This window comes from Alligator mississippiensis, chromosome 4, assembly GCF_030867095.1.
Source record: "Alligator mississippiensis isolate rAllMis1 chromosome 4, rAllMis1, whole genome shotgun sequence".
Taxonomy (NCBI): Eukaryota; Metazoa; Chordata; order Crocodylia; family Alligatoridae; genus Alligator; species Alligator mississippiensis.
This window is the reverse complement of record NC_081827.1, coordinates 174,556,409-174,571,411: the sequence shown is the minus strand read 5'-3', so window position 1 is coordinate 174,571,411 and position 15,003 is coordinate 174,556,409. Positions and strand designations below refer to the sequence as shown.

The window sequence follows — 15,003 nt, the reverse complement described above, 5'->3', positions numbered from 1 at the left end:
TTAGACTGGCCACACATTCAAAGTAACTATCGTGCAATTAAAAAAAAAAAAAAAAAAAAAAAAAAGACTCTCCAGCTATAAAGAGCCAACCACAACCAGCTCTCCAGTTAGTGCTTGAAACTAATCACCCTATAGATGATTTCTTGCCAGCTTGAATTTGAACATGTACCCAGGCCCTTTTCGAGAAGCAAGGCATGGAGGGACCTCCAGAGGTCATATCCAGCCCCCTGCCTGAGTGAGGCAGGATCAGTCCTCTCCAACCATTCCGTAGGTTGCATTTAGATTTTAACCCTTCCTATTTTTTTCAAATCCCTCCTATTTACAAAAGTCACAAGCAAACCAGGAACTAAACACAGCTTTCCATAAGTGCTTACACTAACAAATGTTCTTTGGGTAAATCGGATACATCTTTTAGAAATAAAAGCAGAGCTCCAAGCCAGTCTGGTCATAACTCCATCTTTTTACTTGTACCTTTACTGCTGCCCCTTCCCTGAAGTTAAGAAAAGTCATCCAGTGGCAATATGGGCTTTGTAAAAACCTTGTTTTAAATTTGCAGATGAGAAGTGTTCCTGCCAGCAACGCTATGTCATGGCTGGCAGGATCAGACTGGGAGTCGCACCTGCAAGATGAATCCTCCAACCTGCAGTGTTGCATGTGATTGCTTTTTCCTTTAGACCAATACACCTGGATACCTGACACAAGGCTGCGTCGGTGGGTTTTTTGTTGTTGCTGTTGTTATAAATAAAAGATAATCGGAGTTACCCGAAGAACCTCGTCTGCCTGCGTCCTTAGACCAGCACGGCTGCAACCTGGCCCCGGTACCCCAGCAAACCCCGCTCCGCAAAAAGCCGTTTCCAACCACGCAAACAACCCTTCCTCGGCAGGACCTTGTTTTGTGCAATGATCACCGGCACTTCCCCTCCTTTCCTCGGGGCAGAGCTTGCAACGGCCGTGCCTATCCAGTAAGAAAACTCTTGCAACTGGTAGTTCCAGGATAAAAACTTTCCCGCGCGGAACTGCACCGCCTCTGAGCTTTCGGGGCACGCTCCGCACGGGCAGCCACGCGCAACCCTGCTCAGCCTGCGCCCGCCCATGGGGGCCTCGTCCCCACCTCGCCCGCCCGCCCGGAGCCTTGGCCCTTCTGGCCCGAGTCCCGCCAAGTAACTGCGCGCCCTCAGAGCCGGCGGGGACGAGGCCCGGGAGGGAGGGACCCGCCGCAGCCGCCCGGGCTGAAGGGGCTGTCGGCGGGCGCGGGGCAGCGGAGCCCGCTCCGACGGGGCGCGCGGGAGGCAGCCCCGCCGCGGGCCACTCGCCTCCCCCCGCCGCCGGGGGCCTGCCTGCTGCTGCTGCCGCTGCTGCTCGCCCCCGCCCCCGCCGCGCGGGGCCGCACGCACTCACCCGCCTCCCGGACCCGCCGCGCGGCTGTGGCGGCTCCGCTGAGGCTCCCGCGCCCTTTAAGCCGCGCGCGGCGCCTCTCGCCTGCGCGTCAAGGCTGTCAGAGGAGCCCGCGCCGCCCCCGCCCGCCCGCCTGCCTGCCTGCGCGGCCGCGCTGTCCCCTCGCGCTGGAGCAGGTGCCCCCCAGCCCCCCGGGACAGGGCAGGACTGAGCGGCTGTAGCTGCCCTAGGTGCCCCTTGGGCTGCGCCCCGTCCACAGGCAACTAATAGGAAACTGCCCCCTGTCAAAGCACGGCTCCAACTCCCACCAGGCCCCTTCTTCAACCTCAACTGCTGGGACTCCCCCCATAAAAAGGGGGGCTCTCAAGCCACCTTGACCCTGCCCCTAGGCTCATCCCGCATTTGCACTGTGGGTCCACAGGCGAGGTGGGCTCTGCCCCTTCTGTCCGGTGCAGGAGGGGCTGGTCTGCAGTTTAGGGGCAAATGCCCTGTTTTCCTCTTGCTGGCCCATGGATTCCTGCTGGTGCCCCCAGGGCCTCTGTTGTCCTCACAGATTTGTTCCAACCTGTAACTTGATTTCATTGCTCTCCTTCCTTGGGAGCATTTTATCCAGCGTGGGATCAAGAATGTTTTCTTGGTTTTGCCCCAGGAGAAATTCTCCTCCTAGACCTGGAAGTGCTTAATGGGGGATCAGAGAGAAATGAGTCAATGCTCCAGGGAGAATCCTGCTAGGCCTACGATAGCGTGCGATGGAAAGACTCCCTGAGCCCAGCGTGCCCTGTCCCCTCTGTATCAGAGCATTCATATTCTGTTTCTGGAGGACAAGTTTTTCTTAATGGGATTCATCACCCCTCACCTCCTACTGGGAAAGGAAAATAAATATAGTTTGCCAACTTGTTTAAAAAGCGCTCTGCCTGCTCTTTTTTCCTGCCCCAGCTCCAGATATGAATGGGCTTCTTTTTCCATTGCACAGTGTTATTCAGTTGCACAATACTGTGCCCCTGTATGGGCTCGCTCATCGGACAGCAAACTAGTGCATGCTACAATGCGTCTTGTGTCAGGCACATTGCTCCCCACTCCACTCCCATGCTTACCAGTACTCAGTAACATTGCTCCCACACATCTCCACCACACAAATGCTGAAGGGAACTTACTAGCCAGACTCCGGGATAATCCTACATTGCCAGTGCACTGGGACATAAACCAATAGCTCGGCTCCCCTCCAGATGCCCAGTATGGTCCACCCTTTCAAAACCCTTTGATTTTTCCTTACTTAGTCAATGTCATGAAGAACGGTCAGCACAAGCACCAATCAATCACCATATCATCTCTGACCTTACAGTCAACCCACTGGGATTTAACTGGCTATGCTGTTATTGGGCACTTCTCAACCATTTTCGAACTGGACTGGGTCACTGTGCCTCGAATCGATACCAATGGGGCCTTCACAATGACAACAAATGCCCTTGTGGACAAGTTCAAACCATGTCCCACATCGCTGATTGACTTGTGTCCATTTACAGCAGGGGCAGGCAATTATTTCAGGTGAAGGCCGCTTACTTGGCAAGGCATCGAGGGCTGCATGACAGGCAGCCAGGGGCAGATACATATTAACTTTAAAAAAATTTTAGGGGCCCGGTGGGCCAGATAGAATGGCCGGGGGGGGGCACAGTTTGCCCACCCCTGATTTACAGTGTTACATAGTGGCCTTCAAGCTCTGCAACAATATGCAGAAACCACATACACTAAATAACTAAATCACAGTGTGACATTTCCCCCAGGTAGTCTATGTCCATGTTTGCCCTACTTTAAGAGTGAATATAATTCAGATGCCCTGTAGATTATATCCAGAATACTCCCAGGCAATGGAATTTTGCTTAGAAAAGTTTATCCTTCAGCTACCAGTTGGAAGAATTTTTTAATACTGAATAGGCACAGCCATTGCAGGCTGTTCACTAAGAAAAGGGAAATTAAGTGCTGATTAGTGCACAAAAAGTTCTTGCCAAGGAAGAATTGTTTGCATGTTTTTAAACAGCTTTTGCATCATTCGTAGTTGCAGCTGCCTTAGGTTCACTCTCTGCAAACACTTGGGAGTGGGATTTATTAGTGTAAGCACTTATGGAAAGCAGTGTTTAGTCCTTGGCTTGCACAGGTATCTGCACCAGATATGAGATTTAAGCTTAGTTAGGCTCCAGGGGCACTACTGCACATGACGATATTATCATGTACACGTGATGAAAATGTTGCTTTGTGTGGCTTAATGGTGTCACATTGCACACATGCAAGAGTTTTGGGGGTTTTAAATGAGTTTGCATTGTTGCAAACTAAACTATAACAATGCAGCTGTCAGCTCACCCCCAGCTGCAGGAAAGATGGGCAGGCTTCACAGAAAAAAAGAATCAGGCCCCTTGGCACTTCTGCTTTCAGCAGGCTCCTGTGGTTGGCAGGATGCCTGGGGCCACCCAGAAACAGGCTGGCTTGCCCCTGAGGCAGTGCAGGAAGGCAGCTGGAGGGCATCTGGGTTTGCTGGTGGCTGGAGAAGGCAGCGGAGACAGTGCATGGGGAGCTGGAAGCCCGGGCAGGTTCAAGGAAGCATTGGATTGGGCACCTCTGAGCTGAGGCAACACCCAGCCAGCTAGCAGCCTGCCCTGCCTTCCAGCACCCTGTACACTGTCCCCACTACCTTCTCCGGCCACCAGCAAACCCAACGGCCCTCTTGCTGCCTTCCTGCACTGGCAAAGCAGCCAGGACAGCCCCAGGCATCCTGCCAGCTGCAGGAACCTGCTGAAGGCAGAAGCAGTAAGAGGCCCAATCCTTTTTTTTTTTTTTCCAGCTGAGACTATCTGCCTCTCCCGCAGCCAGGGATGGAGTTGCTGGTGGGCTGAGCAGTCCCTGAGTTGTGGGGGCCCCCGGTCCTTCCCTCCACTGCAGTGGCACCCCCCGGGGCTGCCTGGGCAGGTTGGTAGTGGGCTGGTTGGATTGAGCTGGGTGCTGCCTCCAAGCTGGGGCAGCACCCGGCCCACTGCCCACCCACGCAGCCTGGGGGTAAGGGTGCCACTACCGTAGAAGGAAGGACTGGGCCCCCCCACAGCTCAGAGGCAGCTTGCCCCCTGGCTGCAGGCAGGCTCTGGCTCCAAAAAAAAAAGAAAAGAAAAGAAAAAAAAGGTATCAGGCCCCTTACTGCAACATGAGGGAAAAATTGAACCGGTGCATTTCAGTTAAAAACCCACTGTTTCAGTTTAGGGGGCATAGTATAAAACCCTGAGGACTAAACCCCTGTCATGAGTACAAGTGCCCCAGTACAGCTAAATATGCCTAAATTTGGGCATTTGTATTTTGCTGAATTGGGTGTCGCAGGGCACCTCAGTGCCCCTGCTCCTAGAAAGGAGAAACTGCCAGGGAGCGAGTGAGTGCGCCCTGGCCTGACATGACGAGCCCAGCTGAGGGTTGCTCGGGTAATGAGCGCAGCTGCGGGTTGCCGGAGCAACCAAGGGGAACCAGCTGCCTGTAGGAGGCAGGGCCTGGCCCTTATAAAGCTCAGGGCTGAGGCCAGGCTGGCAGTTCTCTGCCAGCAGCCAGAGAGGCAGGAGCTCCCTCAGCCGAGATATGGGGAGAAGCCTGGCTTGCAAGTACAGCTCATGATAGCCCTGAGAGGATGGGCACTATGGTTTAGCCAGGGGGCTTTATGTTTGTGTTACAGCCAGGAGGCTTGTGTTTGTTTGGCTCTGTTATTACACCCAGAGGTTTGGGTGAGGCTGTAGGGGTTGGAGGAGGCCTCAATTATAGGGACCCCAGAGAGTGTGGGGTGCCCTAGTGCCAAGAGGACGCGTTATTTTCATAGCGCCAGGGAAGGCGCAGCTCGCATGCCAGTGCGTGAGCAACTGGCGGCGAGGAGCGCGGCCAGTGGGTCGCGGGCACAACCAGTAGGTTGCAGACAGGGGACCGAGACCCCGGATTGCATGCGGGGTATATAGACCCCAGCCCCAGGGAGAGGGGCGATCTGACTGAGAAGCCCCGTGGGGGCACGGCGAGCCCTGAAGAGGGGGAGCGCCATAGTATATAATTGAGAAGCCCCATGGGGGCACGGCGAGTCCTAGAGGGGCCATATCGAGGAGCCCGAGACAGGCATAGCGAGCCTGGCCACAGGCTAGTGCGGCAACACCCGTCAGACCGAGGCAGGGTACTGCGGTTGCCCCTGAGAAGACAGGGAGTAGCAGCACGGTGAGCCGGGGTCAGAGAGGGTACCCACGCGGTTGGCCGGAAGGGCAGGGGCCCGCTAGGGAGTCCCTGAGCGGGACCGCACCATCAGGAGAGTCCCAGTGAGAGGCTGGGTGCGAGAGAGAGAGCCCAGCGTGGGCTACACTTTAGAGGAGGCCCAGGAAGTGGGCGTACAGACCTAACAACGTCTATTACATCTGCGAGGCTTGGGGCGTGGTATTAGGGGCTGGTAGGAGCCACGCACAGCCCATAAGGCTGGGGTGCTTGAGTAGTGCCCATCGTACGGGGAGACCCACGAGGGGTCCAGGAGCTTACGTGCCCGAGGAAACACAAGGCAGCCTCCCTATTACATATTCCATCAAGATGTGGCGGGCGAGAATGGAGGGTGCCCTCGGGCTGAAGTAGCGCGGTGAGAGGGCCTCAAGGAGATCACAGCCCTCCACGAGGACCCCGCCGTGACATTGGGCTTAACACATACAACTCTTACAGGTGAAATCCTAGTCAACTGAAGTCAGCAGGACCTTTTCTAGACTTCACCAGGTCCAGAATTTCACCCTCTGTGTTTTAAGTCCATCCTAGTTAGTCTATAAGGTGCAAATCTACCCTGTCTTCTACCATCCTTATTCAGCCAGTACCTGGAAGGGAAGAGTGTCAAATGCAAAAAGGGGAGTTGTCATATTCCCAGTTATACCTGCTGACATTTTCACCCTCAAAGGAGCTCTAAAAACTAAGTGCTGATTTATATCCTACTGAACTCTGTGGCTGATAATATTCGAGAGCTTCAGTGAAACAGAGTCATGCCTAATCCAAAGCCATTTGAAGTTAGAAGGGGGTTTCATCATTAACTTCAGAGGGCTTTGGAGCAGGTCCCTACTCAAAGTGTACGAAGTTCATATCTCAGTTTTGACAAAACCCCAATCAAGCACAGATCAAATTTCAAAGCAGAAGTGTTAAGAATAGGGGAAAGATGATGAATAATTTTCAGCAATAAATTTGGGGAAAGCATCATCTGTGCACAAGTATTCTGTGTCCAAGAAAAGCTAAATGAATCAACTTACTTAATATTAATTTGTTCCATCCTTCTAACGAATCAGGGCAGAATAACTTTTGAGAAAGATACTGTATATAGGGGTCCTGATTTTGCAATATCTTTAAATGATCTACAAGGGTGCCTGATATGGATATATGTTTTGTAAACTCTTTGGGACAGGGTATATGCTATGTGTTTCATTACATGTACAGTATATACAGTGTCTAAACAAACAGGCCAGGAGCACTCAGGCACCACAACATTTTTTTTCTGAGCCACTTATGTGTGTCAATGTCCTGGTTGAATATACATTAAATATTGCATTGAATTCATTAGGTATTTACTTAAGCATTTAAAACAGAGGTGGGCAAGTATTTCGGGCGGAGGGCCACTTACTGAGTTTTGGCAAGCCATCGAGGGCCGCATGACAGGCAGCCAGGGGCAGTTAAATATTAATTTTCTAAATTTTTTAGGGGCCCTGCGGGCTGGATAGAATGGCCTGGCGGGCCACATTCGGCCCACGGGCCGCATTTTGCCCACCCCTGATTTAAAAGGTAGTTGTAAAAGTTCCAAGAAAATGAAAGGAGATAAGTAACTTTTGGAAACACCATACTGATTGCAGGCAGACCACTGTATCTGACATACTCACCAGCAATTGCTTAAGTGGAGCCTAATCTTGTTTCAATAGCATGAGCAAATTTCAAAGCAGCCTCCGATTTTCCAATGGTGCTCATCACTGTCTCTGTAACATGCAAGGAAAACGGTCATGTTTCTGTGTTCTCATTACTCAGTACTTCCCCCCCAGTCCCCGAGGCTAGGGACAGAAGTTACATATAAACTGGCTTAAGTGATCAAAAACTGGTTTAAACCTGTAACAGAACAGAAGCTCAGGTGCACATAAACCAGTTTCAAAATGGCTGAAACTGGTTTAAGATAAAACTGGTTGAATGTAGTATCAGACTTAACTGATTTAGGTCAAACCGATTTATGCAACTTCTGTCCCAGACCCCTTTTTGGTACAAGTTAAATCACAGTCCCCCAGTATCCTAGCATGCTTTGCAGCCCTGGGCTGGGCTGGACTCTCTGCTCCAGAGAGCAGGGTTGGCCCTGCCCCTCTGCTCTCTAGCCAGAGCAGTGAGGGCTGGCTGACAAGGGGATAGCGGTGGTAAACCCAGCTGGGGATTGCAGCCAGGTCTCCATGGGGACAGCCCCTGACAAACTTTTTGCTGCTGAAGTGGAGGAGGTTGGAGGGTTCTGGGGGGGGGGGCAACAGCCTAAGAGGGACTGCCCCCCTCAGGCAAACCCCAACTGGGGTCTAAGAGGGGTTTTAATCTCCACTTCCCCAGCTCACTGTGCTGTCCATGCCCCCTGCTCTCTGCTCAAGCGGGGTGTAGGGCACAGGTGGGCAACAGCCTGAGAGGGACTGCCTCCCCTCAGGCAAACCCCAGCTGAGGCCTGGGGTCTTGGAGGGGCTTTAATTCCCCCTTCCCCAGCTCAATGTGCTGGTGTGACCAAAGAAAGCAGGGAATTACACTGACATTGTAAAACGTCAGCAGACTCTACCCTCTCCCACATCTAGCAGAGACTAAGGCAGACAAGCAGTTGATAAAAGGACAGGGAGAGGGCAAAATTCCCCTGAGCTCCCACAAGCCATGAGGTGGGGGAAGAGGCTGGGGAACCAGGGCTGGAGGGACTCTTCCCCAGCCACCTGTGAGCACTGGGATCTCCACTTCAGCACCTAAGACCACTTGCTGATTCCCCAAGGACTTTCTGAACACCTGGCTATAAGGAGACACTCTGCCTTATTATTATTATTAAGGATTATGTAAGACTTATCCAAGTCTTTCTCTTGTCTTCTTGGTTTACATTTTAAGTTAGACTAAGTTGTGTGTGCTCTCACTGTGTTTTACTGGGATGTATCTTACTGTAACAGAGAGGCCTCTTTGGGGTCTGTCTACTGGTGGCCCCGCCCACCTGTTATGGGCCAACTGCCCACCTTCTCGCCTGCCATGTCTTGTTGTTAATTAATTGTTGTTAATTAAGTGGGAGGCTGCCCATTGTATGCCCCGATGCCAGGAGGCGCTATCTGCGGCTCCATTCCTCCCCTACACCGCAGCCCAAGCCTCGCAGATGGTATTTGTAAATTCCTCTTTATGTTGGGGTCTAGGCCATGGTGGGCCTACCCCTTTTCTCTCTAGCTAGGCCTGTCAGTCAAAAAAAACAACCCACTAATCAGGGTTTGACTCCCAGGCTCTAGCTCTCAAAAAAAAAACCTCACTCGGGCTCCTGCCCCTCTGTGGCGCTGGGGTTTACTCACCCCTGAATACTGTGCCCTCTTTGGCGCTGGGGTCCCCACACTGCAGTGGGCCCCCAATGAGGCCTCCTCCTTCCCCAAATAGCTTCACCCAAACCACCGGTGTTAACATTAAACAAGGGAGGCAACATGCCTGCTTACTTTAGATGCTTGTGAGGATGGTTCCAGGCATGGTGCAGTTTTCTGACAGAGACTGCAGCCACAGCAGCATAGTCATTGGGAATCTGCTTCCCTGCTGCCCCTCTGGTCTTCTCCACTCACCATTTGTAGGGTGCTGGCCTTCCTCTTCCTATCACCTGACTGACTGGCAGGGCTTGAGCCTTAACCCCTACTTGACTGGCCAGCCATGACTGGAAGGTTCTGGACTTAGAGGGGCCACCCTGTCTCTTAGTAACAGGGTTAGGGTTCCCTGTTACACACCCCACTCTCTTCTCCAGGGTCCTTTTGTTTCTCTTAGCCCCTCTTCTTCCTCATATTGTCTCAAGAAGAAATCGACACTTACTTTCTGGGTTCCTGGGTGATGCTCTACCTCAAAACAATATGGTTGCAGACTAAAGGCCCATCTCATCAGTTTAGCATTGTCTGTCTTCATGCTCTGTAACCAGCATAGTGGGGCATGATCGGTGATCAGCGTGAACCGCCACCCTAACAGATAATATCGGAGTGTTTCAACAGCCCACTTAATTGCCAAACACTCTTTCTCTATAATGGAGTAATTCCATTCTGGTGGGTGTAATTTCCTATTTATGTAGGCTATAGGGCGCTCTTCTTCTCCTTCTCTCTGGACCAACACCTGTCCAATAGCTACATTTGATGCATCAGTCTGCACCAGGAAAGGTTTATTAAAATCCAGTGTATATAGTAGGGGTTGCAAGTATAGTGCATCCTTCTCGAGCAAGAATTTCGACGCCCGCTCAAAATGCCTTTTCCACATCTGGCATCCATCTTACCTTGGTTGGAGCTCCTGCCTTTATCATCTCCATCAAAGGCACTACTAAGTCTGCAAAGGGAGGTACAAACCTTTTATAATAACTAGCTAGCCCCATAAAAGCCCTCACTTGTTTCTTGGTATGAGGAGCTCGATACTTTCGCAATGCCTCCACCTTGTTTAACAACGGTCTCACCTTTCCGCTTCCTACTACGAACCCAAGGTATTGTGTTTCTTCTTTCCCTATTGTACATTTCTTCGGATTGGCTGTCAGCCTGGCCCTTCTCAAGTCTTGCATTACTGCTCTCAGTGCGGTGAGGTGTTCAGCCCAGTGTTCAGTGTATATAATAATATCGTCTATGTAAGCCGTGACGTAACCCCCATGGGGAGCCAAAACTCTGTTCATTAGATGCTGAAATGTAGCTGCGGCTCCATGTAATCTGAATGGCATGCGCCGAAACTGGAAGAGACCCCAAGGGGTGGCGAATGCTGTCTTTTCTTGATCTTTAGGTGCTACTGGGACCTGCCAGTACCTTTTGTCAGGTCTAAAGTGGAAATGTAGCGAGCTTGCCCAATGTTTTCCACCAGTTCGTCTACTCTAGGCATCAGATAGGCATCAAACTTAGCTACTGCGTTTACCTTCCAGAAATTGACACAGAGACGAATTTTTCCATCTGGCTTAGGTACTGCTACAATGGGGCTTGCATATGATGCCTTTCTCCAGCATCATTTCAATCTCTGTTTTTATCTGGCTCTGCAGTCACTGTGGAATCTGTCTCCAGTTCTCACAAATCACCTGGCCTGGAGGAGTTTTTATCCGGTGTATCACACTCTGAGCTTCCCCAGGAGTTTCCTGGAACACATCTCCATATTCCCTGACTAACTTGGCAGTCTGTCTTCTCTGCTCTTCAGATAGTCGTGGGGCCAGTTCTGTGTCACCCGATCCACTTCCCTCTGTCAAAGAGGGTCCCAAATCTAATTCCTCGGGATGAAGGGCTAGGTACATACACTCTTGGTCTTCCCACTTCTTCAACATATTGACATGGAAGACTTGCTTCTTTTTTTGTTTATCTGTCTGATGCACCTCATAGTCTACGGGCGCCACTTGGCGTATAATTTCATAGGGTCCCTGCCACCGGGTGAGTAACTTACTCTCATGGTCAGGCAATAGAACCAACATGTGGTCCACCAGGTCAAACTTCCTTTCCCATGCGCCTTGGTTATAATGCCTCACTTGCCATTGCTAGGCCTCTCTGAGATTTCCTAAAACCTCACTCTGAGCTGCTTCAATGTGTTCCCGCAGTTGTATTATGTATTAGATCAAGTTCTGATCTTTACTATGATGTTCTTCCCAACTCTCTTTAATCAAATCCAGGATTCCCCTTGGTTGCTGGCCATACAATAGTTCAAAGGGTGAAAACCCGGTTGAGGCCTGGGGTGTCTCTCTTACATCAAACAACAAAGGTGGTATCATTTTATCCCAATTCTGAGGACTCTCAACCACAAATTTCTTTAACATCTGCTTCAGCGTCCAGTTAAAACGCTCCATGAGCTCGTCCATTTGGGGATGATACACTGCCGTCTTTAAGTGTTTAATCCCCAAAGCTTTACTCACTCCCTCAAACACGTGTGATGTAAAATTCATTCCCTGGTCTGTCAGCAGTTCTCTAGGGAGTCCTACTTATGAGAATATCTTCAATAGCTTGTTTGCCAACTTTGAAGCGGACGCTGTCTGTATCGGCACAGTTTCCGGGTACCTTGTTGCACAATCCAGTAAAACTAAACTATGCTGGTTTCCAGTGCTACTTCTGGGAAGTGGCCCCTTGATGTCCACCGCCACCTGCTCAAAAGGAACCTCTACCAAGGGCATTGGAATTAAAGGAGATTTGGAGGGTGGCTTGGGTTCACTTTTTGGTGCACGGGACATGAAGCACAATACCTCGCCACTTCCTGCAACAGTCCTGGCCAAAAAAATCTTGCCCGACTGCAGGCTTCTGTTTTGTCCCTGCCCAAATGTCCACCCGTAGGGAGCTCATGAGCCACCTTCAATAAAGCCCATCGATATCACCAAGGTACCAGCAACTGTACAACCTCCCCTCCTTCAGGCTTCCCTTGCTCAATTCGGTACAGGAGGTCATTTCTTACCTCGAGCCTCGGTGTTGTCTTCAGCAGCTCCAGTCATAACACCTTGCCGTTTCATTGAGGCAGGTGTTCCTGCAAAACATACCGAAAATCTGCCTCCCGACTCTGCTCCAACTGGTAATGTTCGTTCTCCCACAAATGTGCGACATCCACCTCTTGTTCGGCCTTTTCTTTGGGAGGAGGTTGTTTGGTTTGACCCGCAAATCCCTCAGCCCTCAGGTCATCTTCCCATCTAGCCTCGGGCTTCTCAGTCTCCTAGGGCCTTCATCAGCAACTTTCTCTCATCTCAGTCCCCTCCTTTTGCCTCACACTGGCTATCTCTGTCAACAACTCTGGCCAGTCAGAGCCCAGTACTACTGGGTAGGGTAAGCGCTCAGTGACCCCAACTAGCATCTGGCAGGGCCTGTTGCCTACTTGTAGGATGACCCCCACTCTGTCGATTTCAATGGAATCCCTGCACCAGCATTGCATAATTACGCGGTCCGCTACTTCCCCCTCTCTTGCCGGTAACACATCGCTCCGCACCATGGTCTGTAATGAGCCTGAGTCCAGCATAGCCCATACCTTCTTTCCCTGCATTGTCACTTCCACTGTCAATGTGGGTGGCTCGTCTCCCACCTCAGAGTCAACTCTGGCTCCGTAGCCACACATCCCTACCTGGGTCCTTGATCGCGGGTGGATGCTCCCGGTCATGTTGGCTAACAGTTCCTGTTGTCTTGCGGCTTGATCCCGTAGGCCTTGTATTATTTGGCGTAGCTGATCCAACACTTGCTGCTGTTACTCTGGGTCTGGGACTAGCATCTGCTTTCGTTTCTCTGGTTTCTTCATGGACCCAAGGGTTCGTTCTCTCATACAGGTGAACCAGCATCCTATGAGGCATACTGCCGTATAAAAAGTTCCCAGCCAATGCACCATTGTAACAGAGGAGCCTCTTTGAGGTCTGTCTACTGGTAGCCCCGCCCACCTGTTATGGGCCAACTGCCCACCTTCTCGGCTGCCAAGCCTTGTCGTTAATTAATTATTGTTAATTAAGTGGGAGGCTGCCCATTGTATGCCCCGATGCCAGGGGGCGCTGTCTGTGGCTCCATTCCTCCCCTACACCTCAGCCCAAGCCTCGCAGATGGTATTTGTAAATTCCTCTTTATGTTGGGGTCTCAGCCACTGTGGGCCTACCCCTTTTCTCTCTAGCTAGGCCTGTCAGTCAAAAAAAAACAACCCGCTAACCCACAGGGTTAGGGTTCCCTGTTACACTTACCTTAGGCAAAAAGTTTTGGTTGTTCTTTGTTGTGTCCTTGAAGTTGCAAATTGCCGTGTTCAGTACATGTTCACTTCAGAGAAAGGACTATTCTTGTTCAAGATTTTATTAATTCAGTGCCACTATCTTTTTCCCCACCCACCCCTTCCTTAGCCTGACAGTCTCCCGCAGGAAGCCAGGGCAGGTTGATTAGGGAGGGGGTAGTAGCCTGGCAGGCACTGCCCCCACCCCCAGGCAGACCTGGGCTGGGGTCCCCTGTGGGCTAGGGAGGGGATTTAAATTCCCACCCTCCAGCATACTAGCCCAGGGCTGGGGCCTAGCATGTCCCCTCCACTGGAGCAGGGAGGGGGGAAAACCTTGAAAGCCTTGGAGCTTCAGTCTCCTCCCTTTGGCAGTTGCTGACAGGCTGGGAGGCATACTCTAGCACCCCCCAGCTTCTGGCCAGAGCCACTGCAGGCATGTGGCTGCATTTCCTGAATCAAAAGTGAATATCTGTTGTGGCAAGCTGGTTAAGTGATTACTGAAGAGCACTGTGCATATCTACAAATGTAGAGGCAAGTGGTATAGCTAAACCCTGAGAATGAAATTTGGGCCTCACAGAGATCAATGGAGAATTTTATCATTTACTTAAATAAGGCCACAATTGAACTATGGGGTCCTACTAGTGGTGTCAGTGTCTGGCTAATCTAGAAGTATATCAACTCTAGGTTGTCTCCCCCATTTCCAACCCAGTCTAGTCATAGCTCCATGTTTTTACTTGTAACTTTACTGCTGCCTCTTCCTTGAAGGTGAGAAAAGTACTCCAGTGGTAATATGGGCTTTAAAACCTTTTTTAATTTTCAGATGAAAAGTGTTCCTGCCAGCAAGGCTACGTCATGACTAGCAGAATCAGACTGGGAGTTATTCTGCACACCTTGAAGATGAATCCTGCAATGTGCAATGTTGCATATGGGTTTTTTGTTGTTTTAATATGATGCTCACAGACAAGGCTCAGTCTGACCACCATTGGAGACAGTCTAGGTCAGATCCAAATATGGACTTAGGAGCTATGTAGCAAGTTTGTCCCCAAGGATGGCTGTGGCATCCCCTGGTGGCCACTAAAACCTGCTGCAACCCAACTTCTAAGTGTAGTCTTCCCATTATTTCACTTGCCATGCCTTATATATATATATATATATATATATATATATATGAATTGGGAGGCTGCCCATGAGTCCTGGGGTGATCCTGGTTGCCTTTAATTGATGTAGCCAGCCCTGCTCCTGAGGGGGGATGGGGAGGCAGTGTAGGGTGGTGGTGCTCTGTCCCTGCTCACCCACATGTACCCCCAGGGGTATGTGTTGACAACCCCTGTTCTATATAATCACCAGGGATCCCATGGAAAAACAGGGAAAACCACAGATTTCCCATTTTTATCAGAGAAAATTCAGATTTTCCCTTTTAGAAGAGAAACCTGCTGATTTTCCCCTTTTGCAAAGAGCTCTGCAGGCTGGCTGAGTTCCAGCCTACAAGAGCTATTTGCAAAAAGGGCAGGGAAATCCTCAACCCTGCCCAGAGGGGAAGGATGGAGCCTGACACTTGCACTTACCGGAGGCTGCTTCAGGCTCACTCTTCTTGCTGGAAGTAAGTGGGGCTTGGGGGTTGCAGGGCAGGGCTGGGGGGAAGCGGGCTAGGGGCTGAGGGAGTGAGGACGTTTGCAGCCGGCAGGGCACTCAAGCCGG

The 15,003-nt window shown here is 51.1% G+C and overlaps 1 protein-coding gene across 2 annotated transcripts in view; it reads right to left on the bottom strand.

The window, feature by feature from the left end:
• The window catches only part of FAM237A (family with sequence similarity 237 member A), a 31,025-nt gene extending 20,889 nt beyond the window's left edge, over positions 1-10,136 (bottom strand). The window contains exon 1 of one of the 2 annotated variants that reach the window (XM_059727105.1): positions 7,293-10,136. The gene's annotated coding sequence lies outside the window, so the exon portion shown is untranslated. The remainder of the gene's footprint in view (positions 1-7,292) is intronic. The other variant, XM_059727106.1, reaches the window with a different exon arrangement.
• Between the last annotated feature and the right edge of the window lie 4,867 nt (positions 10,137-15,003).